Below are 12,817 nucleotides of genomic sequence, written 5' to 3'. Positions count from 1 at the left end.
ACCATTGGTGTGGCACTGGCTTACCCCTCTTGATGAAGGGTCCTCACTTGGACAATTCTCAACCACCTTAAAAATGGTTTCGTTATGGAGCTGGCAGCACAACACGCTGTATTCCCCTGAGCTGTCCTGCTGCAAGATGAGCTCCTACCACTGCCTCACTGAGCACTGCAGTGGAGATGTGTGCTGGGACACCAGGGCTGTGCTCTGAAAACAAAGAAGTTTTACGCTTTCTATAAAGATTTTAATTCAGGGGGCTTTGTTCCTCCTGCTTTATTTCCTCATTTCTAATGCAGAAGACTCTTAGCTGAAGTAATTCTATTTATGGCATTCTAAACCAACGCTTGTATTTCCTGGCAGAGCCGGCTAAGAGCACACATACAGCCTGTTACTGCTGACAGACAAGTGACGTAATTAACTCATTAAGTCACAGTAACTCAGTCTCGTTAGATCATTTGATCTTATGCAAAAAGGCAACTCATCCATCAAAGAATTTACCTCCCTGTGGACAGGAAGGAAGGGAAGGAAGAGGGACAGATGAGAAGGCAAAGCAAAATGAAGCAGCTTCCTCAAGGTCACGAGAAGCCTGCAGGACCACACGCCTGAGCTCAGCACCAGATGCCAGCCCAGGGACCTGGCACCAAGCAAATACTGCCTCTAATAACCAGACAACCACACACTACACATCAGGAGGCAAACCACCAAATCCTTTCAGATTAGGGAAAGAGGTGGTGGTGACTCCTGGCCCTGGCTGTTCTGACAGCTCAAACGTTGATGTGCCTCTTTAGGACAGGGCTCACAGAAAAGGTTTTTTTTGATTGCTTTGTGGTGATCTCTGACTCCAGCAGAGCAACTGAAGGAGGAGCAAGTCTCATACTCACCCCGTTGCTGTGATGAAGCAGGAGGAGAGCAGCTGAGTGCTTCCCAGCAGCTGCAGGGCCCTGACTGAAGAGCAGGAGCCCCATCCCCAAAAGGCTGTCCCATCCTTCTTCCTCATCTAGAAGGTGCCAATGTGTCTTGCTTTGCCCCAGCCACATCATGGTCACCCCAGCCCTGCTGCAGCCCAGTGCCAGCACCTCTGCACTTAGAGCCCATTCTGCCTTGGCCCTGAGGCTGTGCAGGTTGAGGAACAGGGGGCTCATGGATAACCCACAGCTCTGGAGGCAGCCCAGTGCTCACCTGAGTCCCTGCTGCAAGACAAAGGGGAACAGAACAGAAAGAGAAAGCTTTTTTCAATACAGGGGCTCTGCCTGAGATTCAGATACAAGCAATTCCTGCTGCAGAGTGGGCAAACCCAGTAAGAAAGCCAGAGTAGATAACTCTAGGAAAATTGCCCAGAGCATTCTTTCTAACCACGGCAGCTCAAAGTAGAGAAGCAGGGCATACACCATGCATCAGGTAAGTCCTGTGATAATTAACCACGTTACAGAAGTCCTGAGGCTGATCTAATGCAGCACAGCAGAGCAGTCTGGAAAACCTCACCATCTTGCATTACCTTCTGCAGTTTCCTTGGGCTGCGGATGACACACTGGCACCCAGACTAAGGTCAATGGATCTCCAGGGCTTCTCAGAAGCTGCTGTTCAATAGGCACCTCTTGATTTTGGAGCAGACTTCTCCACTGCCTTGCTGTGTGATGCTCTCTTTATGGAGATCTTACCTTGGGGGAAACGGGTTTTATTGCAAAGTCAGAAGGTAATTTTTACATAGACTCCATTACCTGTTTATAATTAAAACCATAAAATCCCTTTGTAGGAGGCTTAATAACTTCCCCCCACACCAGAAGAGGTTTTCATAAAAAAGACTCATTAGAAGTATTCATAGCTAATGCTGTAAAATGAGGAGAAATATGTAAAATTATTAGGACTTATTTCAGCATTTTAAAAAAGGCCTTTTTTCCCCCCCATTTATTTTTATAGCTCAAAGGGATACAAAAATGGCAGCCAGTCTTTGCCCTTCTGATTCTCTTCCCCTCCCTTTTCCCTGTTCCAGGAGCTGGTATGCCCACGTTTGGAGCTTACCAGCACCAAGGAGCAGTTGTGATGCCTGGCCATGAGATAGCTCCAGGAGATTCAAGTCCAGCAGTGCCCAGCTGCTGCTCTGTACCCACATTGCTCATCTTGACCCCAACTATAGGAGCACAGGGAGAACGTGAGCAGTATGCACAATTTCTCTGAATCCTTCTGTCATGGGGTACCTCACAGCTGAAAGATGGCTTTGGTTTCTGAAGATTACTGATATTTATACACATGTATGCATGCAACACAGTAGAGAGCACAGCAATGACAGCAGAGCAGCAAGGTTTTAGGCTACAGCAAATGAGGATTTGCTCAAATGCAACAGCCACAAGCAGAGAAGCAAAGGAAAGAAGCTGCTTACCCTCAGAAGGCCTCAGGTAGACAGGGATCCAAAGATACCCTTACCTCCACTGCCAGCCCTTAAATGAGGTCTGGGAAAGGGTGGATCCTGTCTCCATCCTGTCTCCATTGCATGCACCTGAGCTCCCCTGGCTTGGCCCTGCCTCCCCACCAGATGCTCAATCACTGCTTCAAGCCATGACTTAGCATTTCCACTATGTATGTATGTCTTTGAAGGGCTTTAAAATTTATGGATGTAGATCAAAATTGCATTTGGCTTTGTGATAACAACTGAACAGTAGGAATGAGAATGCAGAGGGTTACCGTAGCTTGGCTATCAACTAATCACATGCTAAGCTGCATAACTCAAATGTCTGAAAAACAGCATTCTTGCTCCTTCCTCACTTAGGTAAGCACACAGAGAGCTTCACAGCCTTTCTGCATGGCCACTGACTGCAACACAGCTGTGTTCTTCAGCTGCATGACAGAACAAAAGCAGGTTTGTTGTGCATTTTCTTGAGGAAAGTCAGCCTAATGGTTATGGAGCTGATTATGCTCCAGGCATCCTCAAGATGCATACAAGCAAGATTCTTGCTCATTGCGTGAGTAAGAGAGGCTGTCATGTCAGCCACACTTGAGTTTCTCCAGCCTCCTACTTCCCGGTACTTCCCATTATGGTGGGAAGAAAAAGAAGGACAAAGATGAGAAATGTATTAACATGCAAGAATTACCCCAAAGAGTCAAACCTTTTGTGGTTGTAATATTAAGGACTTTAGTAGAGAAATTAGAAAAAAACAATGTGATTACACTCTCAGTCTGAACCAACCCTGAGCCACTCCTTGTCCTCGGAGAGCGCTGTCGGTCCTTCTCCATCTTTGAAGAATAAAAAACAAGCAAGGAAAAGTACAACAAAAACTTAAAAACTACATGGCAGAAAGAAATCCAAGAGAAATCTGAAGCAAGGCTTCTAAAACTGCTTGTGGGTATCACAGAAGCAGTTATGACTTACAGGCATCTCAAAGGAAGGCTGAACAAGCCCTACCCTACAATTATCTTTATGTTTTCTGTTTCACTGTCCCTTCAAACAATCTTATCTCCAGCTCAGATTTTCAGCTTGTATTTTTTCTTTTTCCCTTGCCCTAAATAACACATCCCCATCACCACAAGCACTTGGTAATGTCACCTTGGCAGCAAATTATGTGTGCAAATGAGATAAAATTGGGTAACTTAAGTGCTAGCACCACGGAGGTCAGTCCCTGCTTGTGCTAAGTTCATGGGTTAATAGGCAAGTGTCACTGTTCTACCCTCCCATACAGGAGTGGATCTATTTAGAGTCTGAGGAAGCCCAGTCCCTTTGGAGCCTGGCATAAAGCATACATTGCCTATAATAGAAACAGAATGAGCCGAGCCACTCTTGGAACTCAGGATGTTTGAAACCATCATCTGGGGAACAACAAACTCTGAATTCTGCCTCTGCTCACAGGCTAATCACTACGTAGCCTCATTTAACTACAGAATTGTATCTTTTTCCATTCTTCCTACATAATCACCAGTACTCCTAAATTTGCCTTCTCTGCCTGCAATCATGCCCAATCTCTCTCTCTTTTTTTATTTTTTGGTAAGCCATTCCCAGTCAGAAGTGCTGACGCATGAGGGAACTGAGGTTAAAGAAACTTTATGTCAAAGAAATTGATCCCTGATAATTCAAAGCCTTCCTGCATTGCTGTTTATCTTATGCCTCTTACTCCAAGTCTTTGTGCCACACCTAGGCCATGGCAGGTGGAGGGCCATGCATCTGTCAGAAGAGCAGAGCTGTCTCATTGCTCACTTTTGGCCTCCTTGGCCTCGATGCTCCCCTTACGTTATTAGCACAGTTCTTCAGAACTTCTGACAAAGCAAAATATTCCCCCCGATGCCCTTCCTCATTTAATCTAGTGGCTCTTCAAATGTCTTTTTCAAGTTGTAACAACCTCTCACCTCCCTCCTTCTGCCACCTTTTCCTCCCTTTCTTCTTTCTCACTTTTTCCCCAGATGGCACTTGAAGACCACTTCTCTTTTGAGCCTCTGGCCCTTTAGTTTCCTCCCTATGTCACTTTGGCATACAAATAGCTGTTGCTATGTTAATTCCAACGATGGTTCCCTTCCCTTCGGGGCTGGCTTACTTCTAAAGTCCTTCTAAACCATCTCATCCATGCAGCAGTGCAGCACACACGACTTACTTCAGCACTCAGTACCCCTTTGTACAGAATCTCCTACCATGACTGAGGGTTTCTTGATTTTGTGCTGTTCTCCTTGATCTCAAGGACTTTCTACTCCTCCAATACATACACTTTTGCCACCTTTCATTTTTTAAGGCTTTATTTTCATAGCCAATACAGCATTGGTCCCATCCTTTCACACTTACAAGGGAAAGTCAGCCAAACCAATAACTGTTGGCAGTTAGTATCATCCACTCTTTCCCCACAGGATCTCTTTGCTGTGGAATAGCAGAAACATGATCAGAGAACAGCAAGCCCATTAGAGTGGGCAGCCCTGAAAGGCAGCAAACCTGTCCCCTTTGCTAACTGATGCAGTACATTAGCTGCTCCCAAGCAGCCAGGGGATGCCACAATGATGGCTGTAAAAAAATGCTTTCTATCTCATTTATTTGTCCCTAACACGGGAAGGAGCCTTGTGGTGTTGGTTTGCTGCTTGCTGCTTTTTCTCTATTATTTGGAACTCGCTCTTCTAAAACTTCAAGGCAATCTGCCTTGATGGATTTCACATCAATTTATCTTTCCCTATACCTTAACTCTCTTTTGTACGCAGCCTGTGAGGTCTTTGTAGAAGGGGCAATGTCCTCCTGTTAAATGTGTATTTTATCCATTTCGGCAGGACCTGGATTCCAGTAGGGCTCATGAGTAGCAATGGTGCAAGTATGATGAAAAGCTCTCTACAGCTCCCCTGCTCCTGCTGCACTTCAGTTTTCAGGCTTTCCTGGGAAGAACCCTGAAGAATTCATACAGAAATCTGCGATTGATACATTACATTGCAAGAATGGGATTTATCAGCTGTACACAATAAAAAAAAGCAATCACAGTGGGAAGGAAACAAAAATTAGATTGGCTTAACAAGGCTGGTAATGGGGGAAGAGACATTCAAAGACAGATTAAACAAACCAGTCATGTTACAACATTGCTTTTGCTCTGTGTTATTTGTAGTTAGGGCATTTATACTTGTTTCTAAAGAAAAGAACATTAAACTGTAATAGAATACAGTAAACACTAGAGGAAAGTCTGAAACTATTTGAAACACTACACAGCTGCTGTTATTAAGTATAGGAGAAAGTCCGACTTGCTGGGGGGAATTCAGAACCTTTTCGTTATGAACTTGGCTTAGCAATCTGCCTCCTGCACTGAGCAGCAGGGAAAACTCTCACACACGTGCTCAACTCAGCTGCAGGCAAGCATCCAAGGATGGACTTATCTCGTCAAATACAGGAGGGATCCACATGTTCAATAAGGCTGATAGATCATTTACAAGATGCTGGGAGATAGAATATGCAGTAATCACAACAAAAGCACAGCAAAATGGAGACAGGACAGGTATGAAAAATTGCAGACAGATTAGTAATTTGTCATAGGCTTACAAGGAGTTTTACTGAAGTTGGAGGTAATGGACCAACATGTGCTTTCTGTGTCTTCAAGTCAGACACTGAGCTCTCCATTCAATTTCAGGAGCCAAACAGCAGTGATAATTGATGAACAGCACTGAGAAGTCTTCTCATGCCTTTCAGTCCTTGATTCTATCCTTCCAGTAGGAGAAAATTTCCCCAACAGTTTATTGATTGTCCATTACACATTTTTTTCCTCTGAAATTGTTAGAATGCCCTCCAGATGTCAGACACAAGATGCTAAACTACAAGCTGAGCTAGGGAAGAAAGGCAGATTTTGGATGCAGTGTTGGATCTGACACTTCAGAACCCAAAGTCGGTTTCTCCATCTAGAACCAACGACTCACATCACATCATCCTCTTGCTGAGACTCCCCACTTCTATCAGAAAAGTAAGAAAACAACGCCAGCCTCAAACTTTGATGGCCCTTGATACAGAGAGTGCTTAACAGAAACAAGCAATGTTTTGGGACTGCAGAAATGTCTGGAATACAAAGCAATGAATAATAATAATAGGCAAAGGATCTTGTAACATCTGTACCACGTTTACAGTCTTGGACAGCTCCATATTTTTATTTTTTGTGTTTTGCTTTTGTTTGGGTTTTTTTTTTTTTTTGTTGTTGTTGTTTGTTTTGTTTTCTTTTGAAAATTTGTCAGATCCTTGCAGTGGATACTTGCCTGAAAAAGTTCTGCCCCTCTCGGTGCACAGGGAGGGCAGTTCCTGCCAAATTAGCTCCTGCCCCATAATCATGTAAAAGCTGCATTCCCCACATCCCAGTGTGAGGCCAGTGCTGTTGGACCAGATTGCACTTATCCCAGCCTCACTTATCCCAGCCTTGCAGCCTGGTGCAGTGCCTCATTACTTCTGTTCTTTAAGAAAAATACACTCAAAGACAATGGGTGAGAAACATCTCATTTTTCCACACAAAGGAAAGCGAAAGCCCAGAACAAACAGCTTCCGACAGGATCTGCAGTGAGCTAAGGGCGACATGTGCATACAAATGGTGCCTAATTAACTGCTTAAGGACAGATTAGTTGCCATATGTTGCCAAGAATGATGGGTGTACTTCCAGCACGGAATTAATCGATAACAAATATGCCGTCTCATGAAATACACGCCGGGGAGATGAGCCGTCTGCACCCTGGGGAGCAGAGGAAGGGAGCTGGGGGGTTTTGGAGATGCTGTGGCCAAGCGGGAGATGAGCAGCGTGAGGGGAGCACGGGGCTGCAGGCAGCGTGTGCTGGAGCTGCAGGTGCTCATAGCACCAGTCCCATGGGTTCAGGTGGCAGCAGTGACAGCGTGGCAAGAGGTTTTGCTTCACTGGTGATAAATGGCGATTACTCTGCAAGCTATGCAGTAATTCAAGGCAAAGCACCAACTAAGTGGGCTTCTGAATGGCACTGTACCTGTCAGAAGATGCCAAGAGTGAGAAAGAACTGGGTTTGCATTATGACCTGTATCTCCACCCAAGCCTTTCAGAAAGGAAAGCTTTTGGTTTGACAACTGAGGAAGGGACTGGATGCTGGGCACTGCTGTCCCGTGGGCAGGAGCCCACCTCCAGTCCTCACCTCCCTCCGCAGCTCCCTTTGCTACATAGAAGCAAACCATGGGCAAATAACGTGTTGTGTGGCTCAGCAAGGCAATGGGCCACCCTGCAGCCAGGCTGGTGGCGGGTCAGTAGGAGGGAAGGATGGAGAAAGATCACACCTCTAAGCAGCTACAAGCCATTGCAGCAGCTCAGCTGCCTTTTCCAGCAGCGCCTTATTCTGCATGCGTTAATCAGGAGAAATCGTTTAATCTTTCTCACCTCCTTTTCTCTAAAATGGGTTATTGATATATCCCATCTTTGCACGGTTTGCCATGGCTAAATCCATAACTGGTACTCTGTTGCCATGGTTACGGGACCTGTGGGACTCTCCGAACGGGTGTGTGCAAGGAAGAAATGCAAACTGTAATTCTCATAGATCCCCCACTTTCTAAAATCCCAAATTGCATCAGTTGAAGGCCTGAAGCAAAGTCCCTGCAAATCAATGCAAAGACTCCACTGTGGTACAGATCGGTCTGTTAAAGTCTGAGCTCCAGTATTTCCCAAGAGAATTCTCATCACCTGCTAAAACTGGCAGCTCTGAAAGCAAGTAGAGCATTGCCCCAAAATGTTGGAGCAGATTATTCTACAAGCCTCATACTATTGAAAATGGTATTATAACGAAGAGTAGCTAACAAAGCAGTCACTGCGAGTGACAAAAGCTCAAGTGATCCTGTCCTTTTTTAGGAGCAAATTACAAAGTGCTTCAATTATATCTGAAATGGAATAATCATGAGTAGAAATTGAGAGCCCTCCTTCTGCTCTTGCCTGGACCTCAGTAGGAGCCAAAAAAACCAAGGAGATCGGTTAGGAGTTAAACTGAAGCAAAAAGAAAGGATCCTTCTGCCTTCACAGTCTTTTCAATTCCTCTTCCCCGCATGATTTTACATGGAGGCCTCATGATCTGAACCTCACACTGTTCTTCTGCACACACAAAAAAGTAATATGGCAGTGAGTGCAGAAACAACTGCACCTCAGTGCCAATCAGCTCTTGAAAGATAAGCAGGAAGTAGCATCAACAGCACTGGATGATGCAAAAAGACAAGATACTCCTGGATAAAGATACCCGATGCTGAAAATGCTGTATGTCCCACAGGGATCTCTGGCTTTGGTAGGGCTCTGGAAAATGTAACTGCAGAAGCCCGAGGAGCTAAGAACTGAAAATTACTGGGGTAGAAAACAAAATCTACATTAGTGCAGAAAAATGTTGAAGCAACTTTTAAGCCACAGCCAGGAAGCATCTGAATATTGCACTGGAATGGACCACTGAGCATCACAGCAGCACCAAAACGCACCCAGAGTGTGGAGAGGAAAACTGAAAGGTGTAGGGGAAATTTCCAGGTAGAAGACTTGTTCCTGCGAGAGCCAAAGCACATTGTAGATGCACAGAGCGCCTCTGTAACAGAAGGTGACATGATCTGGCTATAAATTTAGCCTTTAAAAACCCACTGTTCTGTGCAGAGGCTGCATGGTCTGGAGCAGGTTGGAAGCCAGCCCTCCGTGTGCAGTATGTTACTTCTCAATTACTGGCACTAATTGTGGTTGCCAGTTTGTCACTGCTGGGATCATGTAGTGGATTTAAGCAGACAGAAGCATTAATAAACTGAGCTCCATCAAGTAACATACCAGTCTCAAATACCTTCAAAATTATTGAAGTCAGGCATCCGATTAGCTCCAGAAGGCCGGGGAAAAAGTAATTACAAGATCAGCAAAATCCCACAAAACTGCCGCTTTTTATTCAAATGCAACTCTATCAAGAGGCTCCACACAGCAGACAGGGTGCCATTTAAAACACTCTTTGCAGAAAGGAAAAACAAACATGTTTTTTAGAAGATAAGCCTTTTTGCAGTCTTCTTTATTATCATTACACTAATTATTCTGGGATCGTCGTTCCTTTCTTCTTCAAGAAACATAGGAAAGTCAGAAGGAAAACGCAGCGCGGTATTTCCTCTCTCCCTCATCCCTTTTCTTTTGAGAGAATGGTTGAAGGCTCTCCCTCAGAAGTCTAAAAGTAAGACACTAAATACAGTCAGACAAGAGATTGTCACTTATATTCAGTGTTTTTACAAAATCCGGTAATTTATAGAAAAGCAAAGTTCTTCAGAATGACCTTTAAGGTACTAGACAATTTATTTCAAGTGAGAGAAAGAGGAAAAAAATCAAGAGGACTTTCTCATGATAGCATGAAGTGCACTTAGTAAGAGAAAGCTGTTGAAAACACTTATACTCTATTTTAGGCCTTTCTGCTGTTGCCCATCACCATGGTATCAGAACATCTGAAATGTAAAGCAAATTAGCGAACTCTGAGTCCCTGTGGAGTTTCTGTCTCGCTCTCACTTTTGGTGCATGCAGAATCCCGTGCCAAGTGAGTCCATGTGTGCTTATTTCCATCAGGGTGAAAGCAGGCTGCGCTTCTCAGCAGTGCTACGCATGAGGACGGACTTAACAGCGGCGTCTTAAATTAGTCAGATTTTGACTTTGTTCACTTTATACTGGAAGTATACCTCACCTCCACAACTGGGCTCTTTTTGGACGTGATGACCACACTTCAGAACAGAAAGCAGTCTGTTAGCCTCCCTGAGGCCAAGGTAGATGGCCTGAAGTACAAACATACGTTTCATTTTAAATACCTCATTTCTAGGTATGAATGGGTTAATTGCTCTTACTGCTAATTCTGCTGAATTTCTCAAATGGATGTGAATTCATGACATACACTTTTTAAAGCTTCTTTTTTTAACAGAATTAAAACCCAGTGCTTGTCACATTTCTGTGTCTCTCCTAATATGACAGCTAGGACCATCACTGTCACAAGTTACATGATGTAGCTATTATTACAGTGAACATTACATCTCAAATGATAGGATTTTGTGGTCATCTGCTTGCACTGTGCAAAACTATGTTTAAACAGATCTAACAATGAAACATTTATAACCATTACATAAAGCATAAATGAGATGAAAGAACAAAGTAATGAAGGAGATAAAAAAAAAAACAACTTGGGAACATTCTCCAGTGCAGCTGGCACCCTGACAAACAAGTGAGGCTGCAGCAGGCAGAGCACAGTGGGACAACCCCTTCCCTTGCCCGGCTGGTAGCGCTGGGCCTGATGCACTCCAGGGGACGGTTGGCCCTTCTGGCTGCCAGGGCACACTGTGACTCATGGACAGCTTGCTGTCAGCCAGAACCCCCAGGTCCTTTTCTGTGGGGCTGCTCTCCAGCCCCTCATTCCCCCACACAGAGCCAGGGCTGCCCCATCCCAGCTGCACAACCCAGCACTTCTCTGCTTTGTGCAGACAGAGACTGCCCTCAAACCTCTCACGACTTTGGTGCGAGGCCTCTGTACTTTCAAGGCAATCCATGCTTCTCCCAGTTCAGCATCATCCACAAATCTACTTCATAAAAGTTCCAGATGTTTATTGGAGTCATTGATGAAAACATGAAAGAGAACTGTTTGAAAATGGAGCCCTGCAGAGCCCACTAAGTGGCACGTAGGGCGACTCTCAGGCCATTGCCTCCCCATGCCCAACACAGCCATGTTTTGGTTGTCATGGGACATTCTTAGGGTTACACTGCCATGGCCTTCCGGTGTCATGATCCACCTCCCCGACAACTGCTATAAATATGGGGACCCTGACAACAGAACATCAGTCTTTAACAGACTTGCGTCTTGCTGACACACTTGTGGCCCAAGGAGCAATTTACAAAGTCCCTTCCACCCTGTGTTGTCTCTTGTGGAGGAGGATGAGTCCTCCTCCACCAAAGAAGCCACGGCTTCAGGGGAGCAGCAGCAAACCTGAGCCAATGGATGTTGATCCACCAGAAAGCAGCATCCAGCCCATGGAGGTGGACATCCCTCTAGAAGAACCACCCACCATCGAGGCAGGGCAGGCACCCCAACATCGTGTCTGCCTGGAGACACTGCTAGGCAGTGCACCAGGGGCTCTCAATTTCCATCTGGGCGTTGAAATGTCACCATCCGCCAGAGAGCCCCTGCGCCAGCTGCTGCTCCCTACCGCCCTTTCTTCCCCATCTTCCATCCTCACGCTTCCCCAGGAGCTCTCACCTCTTCTTCCCCGAGCTCTGAGGAAATGGGAAGGACTGGCACTGCTGTCCTAGAAGCTGCTGTGCTGGGACAAGAAGACAACTCCAGCAGATGGCCCTGAGCTCCATACAGCCTCCAGGTGAGCCCTGAGAAGAGGGCAGGACTGGCACTGCTGTCCTCTGAGCTGCTGCACCAGGACAGCAGGAGGAGTCCAGCAGACGGCCCCGATCTCCCTGCGGCCTCCAAGCAGTGTCACAGAAGCTACAGAGGCGGCTGTTCCTTTGGAGAAGCAGAGGACTTTGATTTGGATGGGAAGAAGGGCTGAAGTGCAGCATGAAGGTCCACTGCAGTTGCTCCATTGGGACTTTTGTTTCAGCATTGGATAACAAACAATTTAAAAGGACAACACAAAATAATAACAATAAAAACCTAAGCAATTTCTTAAAAAAGCAAAACCAGTCCGTGCCTCTCCATTTGGGTACTTGAGGGTCTGTCCAGGGACTCCCGTGTCCCCTCTGGCTCTCCCCAGTGGGAACAGCTACTCTCAAGGTCCAGAAGGTCTCTTGCAACCCTGCACAGCCTCCAGGCCACTCAGTCCCAGAGGTGGCGTATGGTCTTATGCTGACAGCAGGTAGCTAAGGTAATTACCCTGACAATCTATGTAGCCCATTGCATCTAAGTAGGCAGCATGGCTCCAGTCCCCATCAAATCTGGTTGCATTCACATTGCTACACGCTCCTGGAAACCAAACTTATGTAAATAAATTATTCCACTGATTGTAGAGACTGACTTAATGCACAGTTGGCTGTGTGCTATGAATGCAAATTTGCTGCTCTAATGAATCAAAAGCAAACTCAACAGCTGCTCAGCAAATCCATGCATACAGAAGCACTCCTTCCTTCTTTCATGATAACCCTTCTGCTTGGCCTTGATCAGCTGCATACAGAGCTGAGCACAATTTCCAGAGACACAGCAAACCAAATTGCTGGCTCAATCCTCTGCTTTGGAGTGTGGGAAAATTAAATGTGACCATCTGATCTACTGTAAGGTTCCCTTGTGTATGCAAGCTCTCTGAGCCTCTACATCCTGCATGGAGATGAGCTGGAGCAGAGGGGCTGGCAACCCCCACCCATCTCTCACAGCAGGTGAGAGAGAGCACCAGCTGTGAGTGTGCCCTTTTGAGGGT

This window comes from Gallus gallus, chromosome 20, assembly GCF_016699485.2.
Source record: "Gallus gallus isolate bGalGal1 chromosome 20, bGalGal1.mat.broiler.GRCg7b, whole genome shotgun sequence".
NCBI lineage: Eukaryota > Metazoa > Chordata > Aves > Galliformes > Phasianidae > Gallus > Gallus gallus.
The sequence above is the reverse complement of the archived record's forward strand: the minus strand, read 5'-3'. Positions refer to the sequence as shown.